The sequence below is a fragment of the Anas platyrhynchos genome, chromosome 2 (genome assembly GCF_047663525.1).
Source record: "Anas platyrhynchos isolate ZD024472 breed Pekin duck chromosome 2, IASCAAS_PekinDuck_T2T, whole genome shotgun sequence".
Lineage (NCBI taxonomy): Eukaryota > Metazoa > Chordata > Aves > Anseriformes > Anatidae > Anas > Anas platyrhynchos.
In genome coordinates this window covers 148,435,951-148,450,430 of record NC_092588.1, presented here as the reverse complement: position 1 = coordinate 148,450,430, position 14,480 = coordinate 148,435,951, and the positions used below count along the sequence as shown (strand labels likewise).

General features: G+C 41.0%; 1 protein-coding gene across 2 annotated transcripts in view; it reads right to left on the bottom strand.

The window, feature by feature from the left end:
* The window catches only part of ADARB2 (adenosine deaminase RNA specific B2 (inactive)), a 311,487-nt gene that overhangs the window by 45,563 nt on the left and 251,444 nt on the right, over nucleotides 1-14,480 (bottom strand). The gene's annotated exons all lie outside the window — the stretch shown is intronic.

Here is a 14,480-nt window from a genome sequence, read left to right as displayed (position 1 = left end):
ATAAATGGCCAGGTTTTTATGAGCTGTTGAAGACATTTTCTGGTGGGAACACACACTCCCTGTAATGCTGGTTTTCATTGCTGTTGCACTAGAAGTACTAAATAAAATGCAAGTAACACTTCTAGAGCTGCTCTTTAAAATGTCAGAGAACAAACAGATCTGATTTTCAGTAGAGTCTCCTTTTTGTTTCTTCAAGAGCAGTTACATCAGTGCTTCTTCTATTGTGGCCCCAGGGGTGGAGCGTTCCTCTCTGACACCAGCTCAAATAGTCTACTGGCTTTCCAGGTAACAGTGATAGCAACTGAAGAACATGCCTTTCTTGGTTCAGATAGACACTTTCTAGGATTAATTCCTCATTTCTCTGGAGTTAGTGGCAAAGTGCTCACAGACTTCAACAGGACCTGGGTTTCACCAGAAACGTAGCTCATTCAGCCCTGCAGACAATTTGAAAGAATTGCTAAGAATGAACTGAGCCCAAACTGAAATTACCTACCGAACAGCACATTTCAGAATACGTCTCTCCGGAAAAGAAAGAACAGAGGAGCAGCTCTTGGGAAAAAAAAAAAAAAAGAAAAAAGAAAAAAAAGTTTTTTTTTCTGGCAGATGGGTGCTTCCTCTAGGCACAACAAAGCAGTCTAAGAGCATAGGACTGTGTTTGACAACTGTACATAAGTGTGTATATTTCAGTATTTGTTTTCCAGTAATATGTATTGAAGTCAATGTGCATAGGCAAGCACATTTACAGGCAAGCAAGCCAGGCGGCTGGAGTTTGGGTGTGCCCATGTAGAGTCACTTGAGATGCCCTTGGTGTCCTGCTTAACCTTTGGCTGCTGCTCCAGGGAGGAAGGGGGTGTCCAGGTGGTTCTGTGCCCTCCCCAGTTGTATCACATAGAAATCCATGAGGTGACTCAGTGGAAACAGATGCCTGCCTTTAGGCAAACAAATGAAGCCCTCATAGTTTTCACCACAGAGTGAGTAGAAAAAAATCTCACCACGGGCTAAATGCTTCTGACTTCAACACATTTTACTGGAGAATGAATACTGAATCCATACACGCTCTTGCTTTGTTCTTATTTCTGTGATCTTATTTTAGCTGTAAAAAAGCTTTAGGAATAATTTTATAGAGTCAGCAATCTTTATTTTTCTAATGATGAAGTCTATTGAGTGGCAGAAAAAAAAGATGCAGAGACTTTTCTGCATAGGAAGCACCATGCTTGGGGCCATGTTTTCTCATAAGACCTATAGGTTTGATCTGAGAAAACAGCTGAACAGAGAAGAAATGAGTATTTTAAACTTAAAGGCCTGGTGTTGCTGATAACGTCCCAGTTTGTAAACAGAATTAACGATACATCTCAATCTCAACACAGCACCGGTACTAGCGGTTACCATGCTTGATATCTATAATAGGAGATGACTCCAAAATTATCTCATGTCTATACCAATATGAGAGCTACATCGTAGTCCAAAATGTTCAGTAGTACCATGGCATGGCAGCATTTTGACATCTGTGGGTGAGGTATAAGTGGTGTGAAAAAGTTCAGTTAGTCACAACTGATGCCTTGGTCATGACACTCTCAGACAGAAGTTGTTTTAGGTCTTAGTGACAAACTGCACATCATGGTATACCTGTGTCTGCGGTTTCATCTCTCGTTATTAGAAGAGCTCAGAGTCTTGAAAACCCAGAGAATCTTGCTTTTATTACCTGATAAAAAGGTGAGGTGGACAAATGGCTCTGTCCATACAAAGAAAGGAATTTATGCTCTTGTATATAAGAATTGCTTTGGTGCTTTAAGGGCACTGTCTTCATGAGAAAAATAATGGGTTTAGATCAGATTGATGTCAGTCTAGTTAGCTGTGTCCTTTGCATGGGTTAATACCAAGCGTTTCACGAGGCATTGCCTGCAACAAAGGTGTCTGAGTCCCGCTCTGCATCTCAAAGAGTGGCTTATACTTTCCTGAACAGTACATAGTGGTTTCCTTGGTTGGAGGGTTCGTGATGAGACTAGGATATTTTTGGTGCTATTTTATTTACTCAGAAATGTCCGTGGAATCTTATTTTCCCCCATACAGTAGAAGTAAACCAGCAAGAGGCAGTTCCCTGATTCTGAAACCCACAACCCCTCCCTCTGCCATCCTGCACCTGAGGAGACCAAATCGATACTCCTCAGGGCAGTGACACCAGCTGCTTCTTTCTCTTTTTATCCTGACTTTCTGCTTCTTTCACCTTCTGAAGTATGCCCCTAACGTGCCTCCCCTTCTCCCCCTTCACCTCGCAGTCAGTGCATCAGGCTCTGCACCATCTGGGGGGTACCTTAGTCACCTACCCCCCGCCTCTCCCATCAGTCCAGTACTCTGTGTGATGACTTTAATTATTTCAAACATTTGTTTTTCCATAAATGATCTCTTCTAGCATGAGGGCAAGGTGATTAGCATGCTCAGTGTTTTCTGTGAGGTCTAGATTTGTTCACAAATGAAACAGTCTTACGGAGGCACCCAGGACTTGTTGATGCAGCTGTGGTACAAATGCCTCTGATGTTATTTGCTATAACAATGTCCACATGCACCGTGATAACAAAGTCTACTTGGGATGTTTGTTTTATGGTGACATTAGCTCCGTATGTTGGCTTTCAGTGACACAGGGCCCAGCAGGTAGTTGTGTGTGGACACAGCCTGGGGTGTCTGCCAGTCCTGGCAAGGTGCACATGTTTGCTCAGCATCACTTTGATGGTGCCTGGGGCTGTAGGCAACAGTTCCCAAGAATTTGCAGAACTGGTCTGAGCATTAAACGTTAAAAGTCTCCATGTAATTTCCATTTACAACGACAGAGAATATTATCCATGTTCCTCCATGCTCAGAAATACCCAAGAGTGATATCTCACTACTGAGGCACTCCAGAACACAGGGGTAAATGACTTATGCACTCTCTCTGAAATATCTACACCTCACTGGGGAGCCAAATGGGGAAAGTGATCTGTGACCAATATACCACCATTCAACACGGCATGTGAGGGTACCTTTCATGATGAGAAATATGTCCAACAGCCTGATGTGTTCGTGGGCATATATGCTAACAGATTGTCCTCTTGCATGCCTTATCTCAAGTGTGTACATAGAGCTGGAGGTTTATCCCTTGTCAAATGCTTTATAATACTTCCAGTGAACATAGGGGGAATTTGTCTGTGAGAATAAGGTATATGATGCCCAGTTGGTGCAGCCAAATTTTTAACACAAACTGAACACATTGACATTTTAGGCAGCATTTCCAACTCTTGAGCCTACATACTTTCTGCAGTGATTCAGAATTAATAGGCACTTCTGTACATTTCTCTATGTTACATAAAAATGTCATTACTAACTTGTTGTTACTTACTTCCTATTTTATTTTGCTTTCAGAATACTTCAGATTTGTTAGGGGATTTCTGTTTATGAGAGTCAAGCTGCGTCCTAAACACTGATTAATTTAACCTCAAACACGTGGCAGATCTAGACAGATCACATCTTCAAGTTATGCCTAAGAAAGCGTTGGGTGTGGCAAAATCTAAAAATATTAACACTGTCACCTAATCCTGTCACCATCAGCCCTGTGCCTCACTCCCTGCTCCAGGGAGTACATCAGGATATGATCCTAGAGGAGGATTATTCTTGCCAAGATCTACATTCTTACTGAGGGAAGCCAACCTCAGATTAAAGACCCAGGGTTCTCACCGTGTTCAAGTCATTTGACAAACAAGAAGAAATGGGCTACATTATTGTGACCTTAACTCCTGACCCATTGATTGTCAAAGTTCTTGAAGCATTTCTTTCCTTCGCTGCCTTGCGAGAAGTAATGTTTGAGAAGACATTAGGTTAAAAGTAACTAGTGAACGATTTATAACAGGCACCTGCATTAGGTTTCTATTATTTGCCTAAAGCCTCCTAATAGTTTTCAATTTGAAAAGGAAATGGAGCAGAGGAAGGGAACTGGGGAGCTGTGTCAGTGTGCAGGCTGGGGACCAGCTAACGCCGTGTTCACAGCGACAGCTGGGAGAGCAGGAAAGGAATTTTTATTCCCCCTTTTATTCCCCCAAACGATGCCAATTAATTAGTTGTGTTATAGAACAAAAATACAGTCATAAATGCCTCACCCACTCGGCTGACAGGTCCAGTCTCATGGTGTGGGGAGGTAACGAGTCCTTCTGGTGCTCTGCTGGAGGTCTGAGCCCCTTTGAGCTCCCCTGAAGGCCAGGAAGTCTGGGTCCCCTCTCACGATTAGGGGGGACCTCAACCCTGCTAATACTAAATTTTTTGATGTCAGTGATACTCCAGACTTCAAGATCATAGCTGAGCAGTTAAAAAACAAATTGGTTTCATTACAGGCCATTTTCAGTTTGCTGACACCAGCGGTGGGATTCATTTCATCTATTCCGGATAACTAGAGTTTAGATGTCTGTGGCTGGGCTAATTGCTGCAGACTCTCTTTACAGTCAATGGAGAGAAACTTTCCTGGGAGGTGATTCATCTGGCCTATTTTAGATATTTGCATTTGGATAGTCTGAATTGCACCTCAGTACTGACACTTTCTCATCATGAGCTCTGAAGACCTGTAGGCAGCCAGCAGCAGTACAGTTTTCTGTACTGTAGACAGCTGCTTGCGGTAAGATTTCTCTTATTACATGCATTCATGCATGAATCAAAACTTCCCAAATCATGAGAGGGCAAGCAAAACAAAACAAATTCGGTGCCTTTTAAAATTTTGTTTTCTGATGTTTGAACTTTCTGAGGTAAATCTTTATTCCCCCTTCCCTCCCCCCATAATAGCTAAGGATATTTTTTTCTGTTAATGTTAATATATTCATAGATTGTCATATTGTCTGAGCTGGACTACTATGTAAATAAAGCAAACAATGCTGTCTTTTCTACTTGATCTCCTATAACATCAGTCTTGAAGCCACAGAGCTTCCAATGTAAATGGTTCAGAAAGATGCTGACAGAAGAGACAGTAAACAAGAAAAAATGTGTAAGTTTGTTCAGCAAATAAGTTGGATATGGAGAACTGGCTAACATCTTCTGGACTACAGTGATGAGCTCAGCCGTGGCCATAAATGCAAACTGTCTACACCCATCTGTTTTGTGACACAGCTCTACCAATAAAAACAGAGAGGCAGAGTTTTGGCTGGCCTAATTGGTGTTTCAGCTGACTTTAATAGAGTTACTCTCACTTCTAGCATGCTACAATCATTAAGGTCTTCCATAAAAAAGAAGTTGTAGCCCTGCATATTTATGTGTTGGAAAAGGAAAATCAAAATCACCGGGTAATTGCAAGAGGTGTTGACTGTTAACGTGCAATCAGAAGACGGTATTCAGTGGCATGAAATCTGACTCACACCTGCTGTATGTTGGAGAACTTCCGTGGAGCTCAGTGGGCTTAATTCACATTGAACAGGATGGAGCTTGCAACTGCTAATGCCAGCGTACGACTGGGATCACACTTTGATTTCTCAGCAGCTGGCATAACACGGAGAGAAACACCAGTCACTATGCATGTATCTACTTTGCTGCATGTTTTAGACCCTGCTAGGGATAATGAAATCTGTCTTCTTTTCAACTTGACACCGTGAAGACATCTCACTGTTTGAAATATATTCATTTTAAATTAGGAAAAATAATCAGAAAAATCAGGTGTGATTAATTAAAAAAACTCCACCTCTTTTATTGTGTTGGAAACAACTGACACGAAATACTGTTCAGTGAAAAGGAAATCCAGAAATAATGATAGTGTAACATCAGCCCTTGTGAATAATTCATGGGGTACAATTTCATGTTATTTTAAATGGTGCTGCTTCTCTCTTTGATAAGCAATAATTTTATGTTCTATCTTTACCTTTTTTAACAAATCAGTCAAAAGGATTGTCTATTGTTATCTGAAAAAAAGTGTATTTGGAATAATGTTTGAGGCAGCTTAATAGAGCTCTGATCACAGAGGATTTTTTTTTTTTAAATACTCTCTACTCGTAGCTGAGTAAGTTCAGGTTTCCATTTCAAGTTTGTTTAGGGAAGGAAAAATTTTTGATGCTACATAACACTGACAAGTCCCGTATTATTTTCTGTTATCTCCTTCCCCAGCAGCTCCACTACATCCTTCAAAGGGCTTTAATTTTGTAATAGGAGATAGTCAAGACTATGAAAGTGCACTGGTGCTGGAAAAGCTGCCCCTGGGGATGTGCCATGGGTGTATGACCACCCCAAGGCGGGCCCTTGAGCCCTGCAGGGGCAGGCACGATAAACATCATGCATTTAACTATTGGCTCTATGAATTTATCTGCCAGCCCCATTCAAAGTCCAAACAAAAGACAAACACACAGCTAGCTAATATTAGCAGTACAGCACATGCTAGCAGCAGGGTTAAAGATATTTAGGGGTGTAAATGGAATATAGATTTTGAAATACTGGAGTTGTACAGGGATTTCTTTTACTGTCATCAATACTTCGGGATATGTACAAGTAAATGCAAAATTCCTTTCTGACACAGGCAGTTTTGAACTGCTCGATCAGATCTTCAGGTGCCTGAAAAAGGACTTAATCCATTTGGCAAGATGCCCCTGTGCAGGTCTTTCCAGTAAGTCTCCTTCACAAAGACGATTCCCCAGCTCAGAAAAGAATGGGGAGGAGGTTGCCCAAGCGGAGATGAATCAGAAAACAGGGGAAAAACGGCTGAAGAGAGTGACCCAGCTGGAAAGAGTGCAAAAATTAAATGTGTAAGCCTTTCCTAAGTGACGCCTGTAAAAGTAGTGTCAGTGTCTGCATGTATCTGAAGGGTGCTAAGAAGTGGGTACCAAAGAGGAGTGGGTACCAAATGGACAGTTTAGGACAGTAAGACTGAATACCTGGGATGAAACTGCAGAAAATAAAGACAGCCTGAATAACTGATGAGAATGATTAACAATGAGATCTACTAGACTAGAATGGTTTCCCAAGGTAGTGTTGAAATCTCCATTGCTAATAGATTCATTTAAATCTAGACCAGAAAATGCACTCAGGAATGCACCACGGGGAGCCATTTTGTACTTGCAGGGAAATGGACTGGATGTCTTAGTGGTCTCTTCCAGTTCTCATTTCCATGGTCCATTTCTCTCCTCCCCTTAGCAGACAGAAAGGATAAACCCCATCAGAACTGCATCTGAAGAGCCTGGAAGGAGACAGTGCTGTGCTTTCGAGTCCCTTCCCTTCCCTTCCCTTCCCTTCCCTTCCCTTCCCTTCCCTTCCCTTCCCTTCCCTTCCCTTCCCTTCCCTTCCCTTCCCTTCCCTTCCCTTCCCTTCCCTTCCCTTCCCTTCCCTTCCCTTCCCTTCCCTTCCCTTCCCTTCCCTTCCCTTCCCTTCCCTTCCCTTCCCTTCCCTTCCCTTCCCTTCCCTTCCCTTCCCTTCCCTTCCCTTCCCTTCCCTTCCCGAAATGTGGAAGGGAAGGAGAGTCAGACAGTCCAAGCCTCTGCGTGCTTCATCCCCACATCAAGTCCATAAGATTTTTTTCTAACTTAAATGAATAGCAGCAGAATCAATGGTATCTGGCAATCCTTTCATGTGAGTATGAGCTCCAGTTTTCTGCTCAGGAAAAGAGTTATGCTTACAGATAATTCCTAATTTTAAAACAGGACTGAATTGCACTCTCTTGCTAAGTCCTCACTGCTGACTCATATCTGTGTTTCTCTAATAAATTCTGAGCCACTAATATTTAAGCATTAGGTAAATTGACAGTCTTATGTGCTAGTGAGATCCTTAATTGGAGTGAGAAATGATGAAATCCTGAATGTGGATTTTGTACAAGAGGACCTTATTCTCAAATCTTATTTTTATTAAATATACCTGCATTTTAGTCTTCCTATCTGTTTTACTGGATCACAATGTAAAAGCAATGGCTGATGTCACTAAGCCTTTATTCACCCGAGAAACCTCCCTGGTTTTGGGATCAGATGCACTGTTTGTAATGGGACTGGGACAGTTTCCAGTTTGGCTTTTCATAGAGCAGAATAAAAATCTGCACATTCCAACTCCTTGCCTCACACACACAGGAATGGACCAGAAGTGTCTATTTCTCCTTTCCATGTTTTACATAAATTATTATTACCTAGAGGCTGACACAACAATGTGTGAAACAACCAGGGCCTCGCATGCCTCCAGACTTTGAGAGGCATCAGAAAAATCCTTTAAACAAGAACCTAAATGTCCAGAGACTGACAATGATTTGGGATAAAGGCTCAGGGTCTGTGAAGAGCTAGGTGCTCTGCAATGGAAACCAGAACAACCAGTGGGCGCAGTGTGGAGGAAGATGTTTGCCACTGGAGCCACCCAGAGGGCTCCAGTAGGAAGAGCTGAAGACACCCACAGCCTGTGCAGCAGGTGGACAATGGGCGTTCAATTTCCTTCACAAACCTGTGGGTATTTTCTCCTGTTCTTGTTGGATCTGTGCTACCAAACAGATAAGAGGACAGAGGCAGGTTAGTTAGCAGCTGGGAGGGGCTGTACCTTGAAAAGGGAAGCCCTGGTTCTGTACTTCCAGCTGGTGCATACATATTTCTAATTTCTGTTTAATGTAAAATATATAACCAGGCCTGATTATATATTTGAGATAACCTTCCACCCATTTTTTTTTTTTCCTACGTTGTGAAAGTACAGCAGGCTACACAGCTATGACCCACCTTATATTTTCTGTCTTTAAGTCAGTACGTCTTGAGATATTTTCTGCTCCTCAGCAAGGATATAACAGACAAGATGGAGAGATGCCCAACGTCACTCCTGTTAGGGGAGTGACTGAAGGTTTTCCCTTTCAAAATAACCCACGTTTTGAAAGAAGAGGTGAACCTGGTGGAGCTGCAGTTTTAACTGCAAGACCTCAGACCTTCCTTTGGACCTGCTGGAATTTGAAAACCTAAATCTTTTGGGCCACAGAGATCCCAGACTCCACATCACACAATTTAGGAACAGAGTTGCAACTGCGGAACAAAGATGCTCTTATGGAGTTCAAAGTTACTTATGGAGAATCAGAAGTTGATTGGTTTAAGGCTTCTAACCAGAGAAAAACCGATTTCTGAGAAACTGAATTACATACGTGGTTTCTAACTAAGTAGGTATTTACTTATTTTAAAATGGTTCAGGAAAACTTGTCATCTGGTAGTGATGTATCACATTGGAACTTGTACGCAGCAGATAATTAATATTCCCAAGAATGTCCAGTGAGTTTGAGCCACCTCAAGAGAAGTTTAACAACAGCAAACAGAAGCTGAAGAGACTTCATGAGAATTTTAAAAGCAAGTCAGCAGCTTGGGCACCCATTTTCCGTGTCAGGAATCTTATTGAAACCCCAAGTCTCAGTGGCTCTTAGCATCCATTTAACTGTGCAAATGGGACTGGAGACCCTAAATTCTGTGACTCTCTTCTTGAAGACACCTGCCCTTCTAATCTGTTACTTAATCACAGTTGCCTAAATGTTTTTTGGCTACTTGAATTCAACTGGGGATGGAGCAGATTGATACTCTACATAGGGCCTGAATTTTCTCCTGTATTTTACCAGTTTCCAACTTCCTATTTAAGCTAAGGAGCAGAAATCAATTGCCCATCAATATTCTTGATTGTACTTAGGTGTCAGGCTTTATGAATCTTAATATGACTGTAAAGATCCATGGAGACATATTGTCAACTTTACTTTTTTCTGTTATTCCACTTAGCAATTATGAAGATCTGTTCCATGAGGTATAGATGATAATTTGCCATCTTTTATCACAGCGTGAAATAGCTATTTAGGGCTCTTTTGTCCAGTTCATCTTTATTTCATACAAGATAACTGAAAAGACCTCCTAGTTTGCTTTTAACATCAAAATGATTGTCAGCCTGAAAAAAAAAAAAGGATAGAAAAGAGAAAATTGAAGTGAAAAATCAACTTATAACCTTTTTCTATGAATGCCATGCTCCTGTGAAAAGGAATGAACTCTCTTAATGCTTCATTTTTAACAGAAAGCATGACAGAAAGTTCCTATCAGTATTTAAACTGCTAAGATTTGTCAAATACAAATGGGAAAATAGTGTTTAAATAGCAGCCTCATTTTGTCCACACTGATTATGGGAGGGTTTTTGAGCAAAAAGAACCTCAGCAATCATCATCCTTGCAATGAGCGGCAGTTTTTCTTCACCATGTCCGGTGATTTCATGTAGAGCACAAATGTGTGCCCATATCTGTTCAGAGCTAGCAAAGACAAACTCTGTTAGGATATAAATAAACACTGTGAATTGCACCAGCCTTTAAATTGCAGCACTTCATGTGCAGTTCCACTTCTAACTCCCACCTGGTGCTGCCCTGGACTGGGGCTTCCAACCTCCCAGCTCTGATGGGCAGCACTGTCTGCCCTCTCTCCTCGAGGATTTACCCGTGTGCTGGTAAATCCTCCTGACCTCGCTGGACCAGACCCATGGTGGGGCCATGCACTTCACTGAGCCCTGAAAGAGCTGCTTCTGGCTAGAGCTGCTCGTCCGCCTGTCATCAGATAACCTGACTTCATGCATTGGGGATGATGGTACATGAGAGTGCTGCGGTTTCACGTTTGCTGGCCTGTGTTAGAAAATATCAACTTGTTTGCCTTTTTTTTTTTCCTTTTTTTTTTTTTTTTTTTCCAACTGTTCTAACTGCCCTGATAATAATAAATTTATTTCTCCCTGCAAACTTCACTAGAAAAATGGTAAAGCAGACCAGTGGATCAAAATAAGATGTCTAACTTGTGTCTGAGAGGCAGAGTCACATAGGAGAAGAGGGAACTGGTAGGTTACCTTAATCTGTGACAGCAAGAAATGCTATGTCCAGCTATTATTGCTACACACTGAAATGAAATATGTCCCCCTTGGTGGCCTGTCATCAGCATTTCCCAATGCCCTTTCCTCCCTGTACTGTGCCTACTGTCTTTGTCTTTCTGTAGGATTGCTAGCTTCAAAATATAAAACACAGTCCCTGGGTGCATTGGAAAAAAGGCTGGTATAAACACTTGGATCACAGATATTGTCCTGAGAGCCTCAGGTCCCATCTGAGCTGAAGAATCCTATGATCCTATGGTCGTTGGGCTATAAACAAGACATATAAAAAGTAGAAGAATTAAGGATTTTTGAGATTTTTTTTAAAGATATGTCTGCTTAGCAGCAACTAGAAAATCTGAATATGAAACAGAAAGCCGAAGTCTGAGGATCTAGTCTCATGCACAATATTTTTCTCAGTTACATGTTTGACTCTCACAGCTGAAATTTCAAGGAAAACCTCATTAACATCACGAACAAGGTATATATATGTCTACATTGTCTAATCTTAAGATTTTGTTTCAAAACTCTGGCTCCAGTTTTGGAATCCAGAAATTAACCCTTTGATGGAATGAAATCTGCCTCTTCCTGTCTTGGAAGAGTTTCTAGTGAACCTAGGGGACGAATAAATGGGAGATGCATTTACATCCCTTTTGACTGCAACCAGTACAGATCAGGAAATCTGGAAATTTGAATGGTATTTACACGCATGATACAAGACTCAGTTTGAGGACTGACATCCTCAAATGGCAGAGCAGAGATAAATCATTCTGTAGGTGTTAGCTAGTGCTCCAGTGGGGAGAGCCTAGAGGGGAATAAAGTTCTTAAACTTGGCAAAAATATGTTGTCACACTCCATCTAGAATTATTTAGGTATAAGTCTGAGCTTCCACACTTTCAGGGATTTTACAAACTGTGCCAAAACACAGGTCCATATACAGACAGTGTTTTTAAAAATTCTGTTATACACGATCTGAATGATTTTCAGATCATTTCACAGGTCTGAATATATATGTGGTGGGTTGACCCTGGCCAACAGCCAAACACTCACCCAGTGTCTTGTTCACTCTCCTCTCTTGTGGGTTGGGGATAAAATGGAAGGCCAGAAGACTCATGGATTGAGATGACACCTCATGGTTGCTTGGGAAGAAAATTGCCATAACCCCAAATGTCCTCTTTTTCTGCTCCTTTCCCTGAGCTTCTACTACTTAGTACAATGTCACATAGTATGGAATATTGAATTCTTCATCTTTGGGACAGCTGCCCTGGCTGTGTCTCCCCCAGCCTCTTGCCCATCCTCAACCTACTTGCAAGGGGCAGGAAAAGAAAGAGAAAGCCTTGACACTGTGCAAGCATCGTTCAGCAACAGCCAAAACATTGGTGTTATCTGCAGCGTTTTAGCCACAAACACAAAGCACAGCATCGTACATACTGCTCTAAGGTAGGTTATCTCCATGCCTCACATGCATGGATATGTGTGCTCTGAGCTGATGGTGTGTAGTTGATGAGATGTGGTCTGGACTGTCTTTCACACAGGTGAACCAATGACCATAGTTTGCTAGCTGTAAACCCGTTATTTCTTCAGTGAAGTCAGAACTACTGTGGATAGTCCGTACACAATAAAATGTAGGTCCTTGTATTAATATTATGTTACAACAGCAAGAAGACTTATTGTTCTTGGAGATATTCCACTTATTCCAAGATATTATTCTGCTTGGATATGTGGGAATATGGCTTGCTATACATGGAAGATTTGAATGGAGTGTCTTACTTTTTAAACATTTTTTTCCTAGAGTAAATCAAATGTTTTTTTGATAGAAGAATCTGTTAGAGGACTGGCAGGTATTAAATATATTACAACTGGAGAACTGTTAAATAATTTACTTAAACCTTTCTATCTTTTTGTTTTGAAGCATTTAGTTCAGATCTGTTATGTATGTTTTTGATTTATTATTATGTTTCAATTACTATATTACATCAGATAACATCACATCAACTAGTATCCAATGTGATAATTTGCTCTTAGGTATTAATTCTAGGCAGAGGTTTTCAAAGATTATCTTGATATCTACTAACCAAATGTTTTGAAGACTTACTTTCACAAAAATGTATTGAGATTTTAAATTTCATAAAAATTCAGAGCAAAGTATATGTAAATACATTGAACTGACATGCTTTTCTGACTGGCAATTTATTACTTGAGAACATTCACAGTCAGTCAATAACATAATTTTCTAAAGTTTTTTTCTTTTTCCTGCTTTGGAATATGCCCTGGGTGCTACAGCATAAGTCAATTACAGTGCCCAAATGTAGCTCTCTTTGGTTTCCCTGGGAAACTGAAATGGCAGAAAAAATGTCAGAGTTCAGGAAAAGAAAACCAATCTAGCACACTTCTGTTTTCTCTGTAGAGATTTCTGTATTATCTCAACAGCAGTTATCACAGAATCACAATGTGCTTTTTACCAGCTTTGTCTGAAAACTCTACAAGCACAGATAAATCTGTTTCTAGTCACGATGACATTAAATTGAAATGAAGGCAAAAACAAATCAATTTCTTTACCGTAATAGTTGTGTATGATACCAAACACAACAAGACATTACCAGATTTGTTTTTATTGATGTCATTAGTATATTGTTTGCAGAGATCTAAGGGTTTTCAGCCAAGTTCTATGTTAAAAACATGGGAAATCTGTACTTATTTGAGTGTTTGATGTGGAAAACCTGTCTGTGCCATCTTTGAACAGAGCATGTCAAGATCCTTGCTCCCTCTGGGGATGACAGTGGGGAGCAGACCACACTGCTACAACTTTAGTACAGAAAATGACACAAATGGCAAATGATTCGTCTTGCCATGGCTGGCAGACATTCTCACGCTGGAAGGAACTCAAATCTTCCTGGAAAATGTATGAAAAGGAGTCTGTTTCTAGCTTTGCATCTTCTATGAATCACATTATATCTGTGAGTTTCTTTTTTCGGCTTCGCAAGACCAGGAAGATATTGACAAATTGGATGGCTGACAGATTGGGGAAATTCATAAAAGGGAATTCAGAGTTAAAACAAAAGCCTTGAGAAAAATGGGTTATGAACATCAGAACAATTATACTTTGTTTTAATGCTGACTAAGAATAAATATGAAATAAAAAATGTGCAAAATCCTACTAAAGGCATGTGGCTCATTAAAAAAACAGTGGGAGGACTCTTTCAGTTCTTCCCCAAAGACAATGCACAGATAGCCCCAGCTGGATAGAAGGACTGGCCTGGACATGCTCCTTCCTCCCCCTAGCACTGCATCCCCTCAGCAGCTGCAGTTTTAAAAGTTATGACCCCTTTGGGTGACTCCTCTTTCCCTATGATATGGGGTCTTACACTGTCCTTCCCATGTCTGCTTCTCCAGTGATAGAGCAGTGAGACTGCATCAGCTCCATCAAGTTTGCTTTTACACCTGGGTCTAAAGGATGCTGGTGCTGTAGCAAACTTAGGAATGAGGTGAGATTCTTACAAACAAATTCATATTGAGTGTAAGAAAAATGAACAGGGACACTGAGGACTCCCCTCAGAAACTGGGGAAAGCAAAAGTTCTTGTGTCCTGTAACTTAGCCTCTTCTAAAAGACATGCTTAGACTTTCTTTGTTGTGGTCCTACTGCTTGAAAAGAGCTCTTCTAAATAAATTACAA